Genomic DNA, 12,312 nt, shown 5'->3' on the forward strand with positions numbered 1-12,312 from the left:
TAGCTCTGCGCAGCGGCGATATCGTACCCAATGAGGAACATCCGAGGTGAGATTATTGCTAATTGAAAAAAAACGCAAATGAATACTAACCCAACGGCAGTCCTACGTCAACCTTGCGGTTATATCATAGGTATAACCCATCCGTAGTTTTTAGCGTAGGATTACATCAAACCTTTTTTTTTGTGCGGGGGATAGGGACCACACAAAAAAATCGTGCAAAACTTCACTTGTTCGGTACACAATTTAAAAAAAAAATTGTGCGGTAGATAGGGACCGCATAGAAAAGTTTTCCCCAAGAAAATAACTCGAATCCACGCCGTTCATTGTTTGATTCCCTTTTGTTTCCCTGCTTTGCGAAGGGACAGTTTGCCGTTTCGGTTGCGCGTGGCTGTGCATGTCGAAACTTGTTTCAAACAGCAACAAGTCATGCACAAGTCATTGTTATTACACTTAAAAATCACTACACCCATAAAAATCTTTGGTACAACATTAAACCGACGACTTATTTATCCGGTTTAACATTTGTTTACAATTTTTATCGCGTAGGGGAAAGGGGGGTAGTTTCGGACGGAGGCAGTTTCGGACAACGCTTGTAAAAATTAAGTGGTACAATTTTCAACCAAATTAAAAATATAAGTAAGTTAATAGCCCTTCCGCCAACAGCTGTCATATGGTTTGACATCTCCTGATCGTTTATTACTTACGAAAATAACACATTGTTTTTTTTTATACACGTTTCGAAACTTTTGAGCTGGAAGTTGTAAGCATTTCCCTGATTCCTTTGTGAACGATTTAGAAATTTAAGCACACCACCTCAGTTAGTAACTAATATGAAATGAAAAAAACGTGCATACGACGGAGAAATAAAGGTCTATTTATTAGATAAAATTATGATTTGTCTTCGGATGGTGGCGGGGCACATTCGGACACTGTTCAATATTTCATAAAATTTGTGTCTGATTGTTGTTTACTAATGATGGTTCGAAACTACAAAAAGGAAACCCTTAAAACCAGCATCAACGAAGATGAGATGGAAAGAGCTATCGAACTATTTTCGAATAGAACGTTTTCATGATTCTGTCTCACAGGTGGTCCAACTGGGTCCATTGTCTTTGCTAATTTCCCAACTAACGTGCATAACGTGAAAACTGTTTCCCAATGTTCTGGAACATTTGAAAAAGGTAGCAAAAAGCAACGTAAACGAATCAATTTCAAAAATTAAAACCCAATCAAGAAGTCATTGCACTTTGGAAACAATTAAATATTACCAAGAAAATTGCACAATTCATGTATCTTTTCCACCATATGTCACAAATCGCTTACAACGATTTGGGCCCTTTCAAGCAAAAGCTCTCATTTTCCCAGAACGATTGGCTACTCAACCATCCTGGAAAAACTTTTTCTATACACGACCTTTCAGGTATAGTTGCATCGGCTTATAATGCTTCTTTCAATCTGAGTAATATCCTAGCTGGATTCAAAATAACAGGTTGCTAACCATTCTCAAGAAAGGTTTTTTCGGACAAGGATTTTGAATGCTCAAATGATTTCACCTACTCAAGCGGAGGTAGCAACTGACTCATCGGGTAATACAACAATGCTGCAAAACATTGCGTCTACAGCACAGATAGATTTTACTTTGGCAACTTTGTTCCCGGAAAATGTTGAGCCTTTTCCAAAAACTTCACCGCGGAAAACCACCACTCGAGAACGAAAGAGAGCAAATTCACGAATTATTACTGACTCTCATAGCAAGCGGTTTCCTTTCAGCCAAATACTGATAAACAGAAAATTGCAGAATATGCTGGAAATAAGAGGAAACGGAAGTAATTGCTGATAAACATAAAATTTTAATTTTTTTTTCGTTGTCCGAAAGTGCCCTAGTACTCTCCGAAACTGCCTCACACATGAGGCACATTCGGACAAAAAGGCAATTTTCAAAAATTCGAATAAACCATTCGTAATCACATCAACGCACACCTCTAACACGCTCATATGATACATTTATGTTCAAATGACAACCAGGGTAGATTAAGATTTTTTTTTAAGTTTACAAAAAATATTAAAAATCAAGGAAAAAAAAGTATCCGAATGTGCCCCCACCTCTCCCCTAATATGTACCAATAATTCGTCCGACAAAAATAATATTAATAATTGGTAGTGTTTACCAAAGAAATCATCATGTATACTATTTTTTAAGAGTGTAGAGATGCATTTCCTGATATGAATGAAAACAAAACGGAACGTATCTGTGAAGACTGTTGTGAAGAACAGATTGTGCTTCATGCATGCTTCTGTTATTAACCCGCTCAAACCACCCCCCACGCCCCGCCCCACCCAGCGTTGCACAAGGTGTTTCAGATTGAACGATCACGCAACAAATTTTAATAGCTACTACAAAAGTGAACCGATTTTTATTTTTAAAACACGAAAATGAAGCTTATTTTAGGACATTTGTCCCCATTTTTCGATAACGCGTTTTAAACGGTGAACAAAATTCTTCATGCACAACTCTAACATTACGACTTCGATGCTGTAGAAAATCCGAGTTATTTCTTTTTTAAGTTCCTCAAAATTTTGCAGTTTATTAACATAGCAACGGTCCTTCACGTATCCCCAGAGGAAGTAATCGACGACGAGAAATGTTGAAATTCTTACCATAAAAGGGCAAAGTTTCATTAAGGCTTCGATTGATCGAGTTATACGATTTCACTAAAAATACACGTTCTTGTAAATTGTAAAAACTACATCCTGACACTATAAACCATCCGTTCAGACTGAACGAGTAGACGAATATTATCGCCCCTAAGTGGGGAATGCAGTGTTATCATCGACGGAGCGAAAAAAAATTATAAGGAGCTATTCTATTTTTTTGCGTGAGCGTTTAATCTGAAAGAACCTGTATTAGAAGTGGATTCTACGATTGGAATTCAGAGGATTCGGAGAAAGAATTCCATACCCTAAACGTAAAATTGCTCCGGAATGAAATCACAGTTTCAGCAAACGAACATGTGTAGAATTGGTAAGCTAACGCCCGAAGGAATGTTACTCGTTGCATTATGAGAGAATATGAGCGAGTGCAATAGAAAAACGAAAAACTACCTATTTCATTCGTTATTTTTCGTTATCATTTTCGCTCTTACGCAAAACGCAAAACATAGCTGGGGATATTTAATTTTTTATTTGTATATTTGTGATCTAAATCTTTCACTTAGTTGTCTTAGTTGAGTTACGTAAATTCAATAGATTGGTAGGGAGTCTGTAATTCGATGGTGTAAATATCTCGTGAATCCGATCGTGACAATCTTGTGAAGCATCCAATGTTTAGTTTTTAAATTTATACACCCAATAAGTTCCCGCGAATCCTGGAGCGAAATCGCTCCAGAGGGTCGATATTGTGTTCAAGAGAGGCTTAGAGTATTTTTGTTTTCAAAAGTTTTAAATTTAAAAAAAAAATACTGATATTCATTTTCAGAAAGCTGGGTTTTTCGCAGTTTCAGAACACTGTTCTTTTGTAGCATAATATTTTTCACCCGATCTACAATTTGCTTATATTCCATTCTTTTCCTGACGAAAATATGTAACCCTTCTAAACTCGAGTCGACCGCGAGCAATCGGTTTTCTATTTTATTAACCTCAGAATTGAGGAAACATGTTACTATATTCTAGTAAAAATATAATTAAGAGTTTGGCTCCTTGGAACCTATGTAACTGAGCCTGTAAAAATAAACGGATTAGTAAAAAAAATCAAAACCAAAAACCACGAAAATTCAAGGGGAGGTAGACAAAAAAATCCTAGAAATTGTGTTTTTTTTCTGAAAATTACATTCGAAACGATGTCGGCGGTTTGGAAATCATTCCTTCATCTATTCGAAATGTACAAGTAAGAGATTGATAGAATAATCGATCGAGCTGAAATGACCAAACCATGTAATTTTAATACGTGTTACGTATCGGAAGGATATGCGCTCCACTTCTCATCCTTTCCAGCATCAACTGTTACAAGTAGGGACAATTACCTGAAAATAAAGAGAAAGAAAAGGTTTTAATCAACTGCTATAATTTTCTTTATTCTATCAAGAAGAAAAAAATAAAGCCACTTTTTTAAATTTTAAACATAAGAAGCGATGTTCAAAATTGAAAAAAAAAACTGTGGTTTCCTCGTAATAATAGAAAACAAGTGAAGGATCGATGATTATAATCATTGAGTAAATAAAGTATTACTTAAGGTAACATAGTTCAAGAAACAATTCATCACTCACGCAAGCCCAGCTGCCCATGGTAAGTATTTTGCAACGCATTGAAATTTAATAACTTTTTAAAACTTCACATTTCCATTTTGGTGAGTCCGACACGGGACCACGTCAAACTTTGTCGAATTGAAAAGGTTTTCTAATACAAATATAAAAAATAATTTGCAAAAATATCGAAGTGGACATGTTGGACATACATTTTGAATATTCCATTTTAAAGTAATATGCCGATACACTCAAAATGTTGTTATTATAAAATTGTTAATTTATTAGCAAATATTTCATAGAGGAACAATTTTCGTATACACCATATTTTAATCAGTCATCTGAATTTCAGAGTTATGATTATTTTGTGAAAAAAATTAATAATTCTGAATACGCAGACCTTTTCTCAAAACATCATAGCTCGAAATCCAACTGTTTCATGGTGGTGCCGTGTCTGAATACAGATGAATTTTTAAATGACGGGTAGATTTTTGCTCCTCATTCATAATTCTGTGAAGACGTTATGTGAGCAAACTAAATGCTTGCACTGAGTGGTGATAACCATTCGCTCACCAACCAAATTTGCTCGCATTGTTTATAAAATAGAGAATTTTCTTTATTGTGATAGGTGCGTAGAAATGTTTCCAGTCAATTGGTATATATATTTTCAATCTATTAAATGAAATTGTCGAGCTACAACCGTTCGAAACCTTCATTATGTAACTATCTTCAGTGATTAGATATTCATTTTACTCCCCATATCTTAATGTTAGACCAAAATTGATGAAAGTTCAATTCTTCGAAAAGTCGAAGCAATTTAGGAAAACTCATACGAAAAATAGAATCCACTTGTCATTCTACATGAAAACTTTATTAAAAGGTTTGTCCTAGTCAAATTAACATTTATGAACATGTTGTTAGAGGAGACGCTATAAATGAGAGAGTATGCTCGATGGATTTTTATCTGTATGATAATGATAATTCGACGCGTTCAAGAGAACGCCATTCTACGAAGCCGTGAGCGGTGCCAAAAATTCATAGTCGACATATACGCAAAGGTTAGAGACTGCAATTCTACGACTACGACACGATCAACAAGTGCGGCGTGAGAAAGAATACATTTCATTAGGCGGCTCGCACACCGGAGCAATGAGCAACTAGCAACTGTCAACATGCAATAAGCAATATTATCACCAATGGATTTTTCCATTTAATCTTTGTTGATCTCGCACACCGACGCAATACGATATCGCTGTCGCCTTTACAGAGCAACACATGTCGCTAGCAACACGGCGTGTCGGTTGAATAGCAACTTATCGCTCATATTTTGACAAGTTTCGTACATTAAGGCGATTGTTTGCATAATGTCAGGGGTTTTTATTGCTCTGGTATGCGAAGAACAACAAAATATGTTTCCTGTTGCATATTGTGTACTGCAGTTTGCTAGTTGCTTATTGCTGCGGTGTGCGAGCCGCCTTAGGAAACACTATCATGAGCAACACCGACACAGCCTTTGCTATGGCCAGAACAAAACGCGTGCATTTCTGTGACATTTGTCCAATATTTCAACGAAGACGAAGCGACGAAATAATGCACATCAGTACATCAGCTCCAATGAAGGTGTCTGTCGTATCTTTGGTTTCCCAAATTACCCAGCAGTTATAAATTTAGCCATCCATCTTGAAAACGGTAAGCCTGTATTTTTTCACCAACGAGACAGCAATTGAACGAAATTGATATTGATTTTCTTTATTCAATTGTTCTACTGTACGACAAAAATATATTACTTTTATCACTAACTTTTTAAATGTCAGTTACGTTGGTGAAATACATTGAATTGAGGAAAGGAATGGTTTATTTTTTTTAGTTTTGTTATCGTTCATTGTCTTAGTGCTCCATTCTTCGGTATGTCAAACACAAGTATGAACACAAGAGTCATGAAAAATTAACGTTCGTTTATCGAATGTTGGTACGATTTACGGCAGCATAAACATCAAACACACTTTCACATATACTTGCAATATATTAGATATTTTTTATTTAATATATCTATTGGTTAACATTAAAACATCATTAAAAATAACAACAGCACAACACAGAACAACGTTTGCCGGGTCAGCTAGTATTATATAAAGTTGGGTATATCTCGAGAAGCGTTTTCCATCTTTTCGTAAATTTGCATTAGAATTACATGTAGATTCGTTATATTATTTTACTCGAATATATTTCTCAAATAATTAAAATATCATATTCTTTAAAAAATCATATTCACTGTATTCTCATTCAGTATTCACTGCGTATGATTAAATTAAATATAACTGTTTACTGTTTACAACATAATAATGAAGGAAATGAACACAATTTACCTATATTGCGTTTCAATTACCTTCATGTGTTTAAAAAAAAATCTGTACTTAGAAACCCAAGTTTGTTGGTGGTTTTTCGAATGAATTTGGATTAGCAAATTCAGCTAGCGTCCTTATTCGAAGGATAAGGTATTTAAAGGAATCATCATTATAAATATCTCCGAATTTCGTCATTTCGTCAGAATCTCAAATGTTGTCGGTTTCAAGCAAATAAAATTTCATCCCCCAGCGTCTTCCCGGCCAAGCCGGCAATCGTCAAACCCAGAGATTTTCCGCTCGGCGAATCGCATCGTACCGAAGACATTGACCGCATTAATTATGCACATTAAGCCTCGTCCGTGACAGTGCTTTGTGGTAGCCACATAGCAACCAACAAAAGATATGCGCTCGAAGAACCGCCGAATGCGCATAATGACATAAATCAGACCTCAAGAACGACGATGATTCATCAACCGTGGCTCTGCCATAAACGGCCAACCACGCCAGACCATACGAACCGGCAGACTGAAGAAGCACGGGGGACCGGTAATATCCGGTGTCGCCTTCCTTTCGGCTAGAATTCCCAGACGCATGCATTCGCGCGAGGGATTTCCTTCCCGGGCAAGCCAACTAACGGCGCATCGTTACACCATCCGGAAGTACGAGTTAATTGTTAATGCTCTATCGTTTCGCCCGATGGCCGCATTCCACCTCGACCTTCTTTGTAACCACCACCCCGTGGGTTTGTTGTGTAGTCTGCGAAATAAAAGGGAAAGGACACCTTGCACACAAAGCCCAAAGGCATTCCGGTCTGCTCCGCCGGGCCCTTGTGACGGAGCTGGGCTGACTCGACGAATGTTAACAGTAAATGATTATGCAAATTATAATTACAATCATGATCAGTCAGCTCGCACAGACAAACTGGTCCTGCGCGATTGCTATTGTGGATAGTTTAGGTAAAGCCTCAGCCAGGTAGGCCTGAAATGTAATAGGTCGACCCAGAGAAAAGCGTCACAGTTTGTGTTCCGTCTAGAGACAGGCATCCAATAAAATGAGCGGATTGATTTGCGGGTGTGCAATTGCCGGTTAAACGCTATCGGCCATCCACCACATGCCACCTTTGAATGCTATGTTATTATTCACTCATCCGCAGTGAAATTGAAGACCGGTGAAAAGGCGTTAATTATCCCATCGGAATCTTGGCGCCACCAATACGTGCGATTTGGAGTTTCGACGCCGCCAAATGGGAGTCAATCAATCACAGCCAACTACCCTGATGAATCGAATAGTCCATCAGATATGGCCGAATGCGTGGGTAGAATGTACGATGATCATCAACAGGTTGTTTCGATGCTACGGAGAGATTAAAGGGTGTGTCACATCAAATTGCATCACGGAAAAAACGCTGTAGAAATTCAATTTTTAGGAATTATATCTTCAGCTTTCGCTTATAATCAGATAAGAGTGTATAGATCACGTTGGCCATGCTTCACTGTCAATTTTTCGTAAATTTGGAAAAATGTCGTCGAACGAAAAAGAGCGTCGTGAATTAATCCTGCGCACTCATTTCGAGAATTCGGAGTTATCACATCGGGACATCGGTAAGATGCTGGGAATCGTCCAATCCACGGTCAGCAGAGTACTAAAACGATACTTCGAGAACCTAACCATCGACCGGAAGGTGAAGAACGGCAAAAATGGATGCTCCGTCAGTGAAAAAGATCACAAGCGCGTAGTTAAGCAGTTTAGACGTGATCCGAGAAGTTCGGTCCGGGATGTCGCCATTAAGCTGAATTTGTCAAGTTCATTCGTCCAGCGGACCAAGCAGCGGGAGGGCCTGGGTACATACAAGGTTCAGAAGGCTCCTAACCGCGACGAAAGGCAAAACATGGTGGGGAAGACGCGAGCCCGGAAGCTGTACACCGAAATGCTGACGAAGCCGCATTGCCTGGTAATGGACGACGAAACCTACGTCAAAGCGGACTTTCGTCAGCTGCCGGGCCTGTTGTTCTTCTCCGCAGAGGACAAATTCAGCGTTCCGGAGGAGATTCTCAAGCAGAAACTATCCAAGTTTGCCATGGTACATGGTGTGGCAAGCGATCTGCTCTTGCGGAAAGCGGAGCACCCCCTTCGTGATGACCGGCACGGTAAACGGGCAGGTTTACCTTAAGGAGTGCCTACAGAAGCGCTTACTACCACTATTAAAGCAGCACGAGGGCCCGACCATCTTCTGGCCGGATCTCGCTTCGTGCCACTATTCAAAGGACGTGTTGGAGTGGTACGAAGCCAACGGGGTCACCTTCGTGCCAAAGGAAATGAACCCGCCCAACGCGCCGGAGCTTCGCCCAATAGACAAATATTGGGCGATTATGAAGCAGGCCCTCCGGAAGAACCCAAAATTTGTCAAATCGGAGGCGGACTTCAAGAGAAAATGGATTTCTGTTCAAAAAAAAAACTACAACCTGACGTTGTACAGAACCTTATGGACGGGGTAAAGAGGAAGGTGCGAGCATACGGGCTTGGGCTCGAAGTATGAATAAAAAGAAAATGCCAAAAGTTGTTTAATAGTTTTTATTTTACTGTCTAAAATTTTCAAAAGGATCGGTCTACTGGGCGAATTTCTACAGCGTTTTTTCCGTGATGCAATTTGATGTGACACACCCTTTAAAACGAAAGCAAACAATGTCGTAGGGAGAAAATTTTATGCAAAAGTTGCGGAGTGAACGACCCCTCCAGCATAGCACACTAAACACTTGTTGCGTCTTCTCTCGTTCGCATGCCCTCAACTCGTAAACGCTTCCACATATGCTCCCCATAGCTACAAGCTTATGGCGTGTAAACTCTCGGTTCTTGGTGGTTCTCTTCAGTCTCGCCCTACCTTTTTATTCTCTGGCATTCTCCTTCAACATCAGGGGATTGTGTGTACTCATGCCATCCCATCCCATCTCGGTCAGGAGTAGTCGGTGAGTGTATATTAGCATCATTATTACTATAGTTGAGGTTCTACACGGGCAACCAAGGAAGCTAATAATGCGGTGCTATGGTGGTGCTGTACCGGGCGTATCTCGGTCTTCGAACCTCGCCGTGTTATTGGGCCACAAAGTGTGCGGCTGCTGTTGGGCACGAGCATACGGTGTGGCTGTTTTTCGGTCGTTGTACTCACACCGAGGCTCTGACTAACTCCAATTCCATATTACTGAAGTTTGGTGAAATTTTCGAAACATCGGCGTTTTACGAATTGATTCCAGTGAAACAAAAAAATCTGGGATATATTATCAATAGTTGTTTTCAGAATCATGGACGAGAATCAATATATATATATATATATTTTGATGGAATTATGCTCAAAAAACATGGTAAGCATGAGAATAGGTTGTAAACTATATACGATACCGCTAGAATACCGATTACTAAATACTTAATACCGATAAGAGCGGCCCTATGCAGAAAAAATCTAAATATTTGTTTTTCCTAAATTTTGCTTCAAACAATACATATAATTACAAATTTAAACTCCCATACCAAATTTTTAATCGTGATTGTAGTATTCTGTATTTTGAATATTTTACAATATTCAAATAATTCAACCGTCGATCGTTTTTCAAACAGAACAAATTTATTTATGATGTTAAATGACAGATGGATCTAGGCTCGCTACATCGAACTTTCATCCATACATTTGCAAGTAACCTCACTTCGTCTTAAGCCAGGCGTATCGCCGGCGAGCTGGGAGTATTTTTGAATGAGCACCACGAATTATTGAAATACTTCAAATCACTCATGCTCGGTTTATAAAATGACAATCACGCTATTGTCATCAATTGTGATAAAACACCTGCTGGAGAGCACGTGTCTAGATTCAATGCGCAAGCGTTACTGAAATCATAGAAGGCGACTGCACAGTGAGGCGAGAAATTGTGATTCGAAGAAAAAACAATGGTCTGGAATTCATCGTTGACGCACATCGTTCATACGACTCTCTCCAAGTTCTTCAATAGCACTAACGTTCCCAAAGTTCGCCTTTCCATCGTAGCATTACCTGCATCATTTTTAGTAGTGCTTAGTTCAAATTTCTATACCAAGCAACATGCCTCGAATATATTCTGAGTGGCAAGCTCTAGAATGTGTCTGACCACAATGCAAGTCAGAACAAATATCTTTGACCAAAAATGCCCAGCCGTTCTGAAAGGACAAGACGAGCATTGCACCAACATTAGACAACTTGATCCTGCCATAGGTACTTCATTCATTGTGAACTTCAATACTGAAATAATGTTCATGAATAGCTGTATCACACGAATAAAACAAAGGGGTGCGCTCAATGGATTATATGTGTATCGTATGATGTCATTATATCATGTCGTGAGCTGTGCCAACAATTCATGGTCGACATGTATGCGAAGGTAGAGAGTGACCGACCGCGATTCCTACGACCTAATTAACATAAGTGGCGTGAGAAAGAATACTTTCACTTGGGAAACGCTATCATGAGCAATGCCGACACAGCGTCAGAGTCAAAATTGTCTGAATGGATGGCAATTTTGCATTTTGTAATCCGTTCGACTCAAGTTCAGTCGAGTTGTGCAAATGTGGCAACCTTGCGACGCAAATAACCATAGACATCATTGAGCTCCGTGTTCCATTTATGTCAAGCAAAAATGCAAATTGGATATTCGGGAGGAATAAACAGGCTTTTAGTACAATTTTTTAGTGAAAAATAATTCTACATATCAAATATGTGTTCGATGTGAAAAAGCAACACATTTCTGCAATTGGGGCAAAAATATTGAACGAAAATTGTATCCGACGACGATTTTATATTATGGATAAACTTTTGGTGGAAATTCAAGAAAACTTATAGACAAAAAAGTTAAGTTAAAATAAGGCTATGTATTCAAACAACATCGAGTGATAATTTTCATTTAAATTCCAACAATTCAAAATTGCTTTCGGGTCTGCCAATCTGACAGGAAGTAAATTGCTCCACGATTACGGATGAATTATTTTTACGTTTGTTTTGCGACAGAGCAAGTTTGCCACACTTGCATAGAACGATTGAATTTGAGTCGAACGGATTCAAGAATGCAAGAGTCGATTTCAATCGAATCGTAAAATTCGATCGAGTTTCAAACCAATCGGATTCCGGAACATGAATAACTGTTCGATACTGTTACTACAAGCATGGTGTATGGTCCATGTGTTAATTTGAAACTTTTATCGCCTTACATGTACATTAGGGTGCCAATGAATGTATGGGAAAAAATCGACCCTAAAATTTCAAAAAGTTACCCTATACAAAATGTTCACCACCTCGGAAAAACACTCTATACCAAATTTCAGCTCAATCGTACTTAAGGGAGAGTGGTGCAAAGCGGTCAAAGTTTGAGTTTTTTGAAAATCAAAAAACGGGGTTTTCGAAAAATAATTTTTGATGCCAAATGTCTTAAAATTGCATGAAACGTCGAGATCCAGTGTCATCTCGAAATTTTTTTTTTGTCAAAAATCGGCACTCTGGGACTTTTTCGGCATGCGAAACGAAAAGTATGGTTTAGGGTGCCAATAAAAATAGTTATTTCGATTTTTCATTCGGAACTTGCTACGAAATGTTGATTTGCACAATAATCTGTCAATGTGGTCAACCCGGGACGCGCACAAACAGGCTCTATGGACAGCCCTTATCCTTTCAGCACAGTCGAGCCATATTTCATCGGTTCCTGCCGCAGTCGTCC

The 12,312-nt window shown here is 38.8% G+C and overlaps 1 protein-coding gene and 1 pseudogene across 1 annotated transcript in view; one reads left to right on the forward strand and one right to left on the reverse strand.

Moving 5' to 3' along the window:
- The window catches only part of LOC129771190 (cyclic AMP response element-binding protein A), a 303,674-nt gene that overhangs the window by 147,594 nt on the left and 143,768 nt on the right, over nucleotides 1–12,312 (reverse strand). The window lies entirely within an intron of this gene.
- LOC129772258 (U4 spliceosomal RNA) lies at nucleotides 2–83 on the forward strand (annotated as a pseudogene).

The sequence above is a fragment of the Toxorhynchites rutilus genome, chromosome 2, assembly GCF_029784135.1.
Source record: "Toxorhynchites rutilus septentrionalis strain SRP chromosome 2, ASM2978413v1, whole genome shotgun sequence".
NCBI lineage: Eukaryota > Metazoa > Arthropoda > Insecta > Diptera > Culicidae > Toxorhynchites > Toxorhynchites rutilus.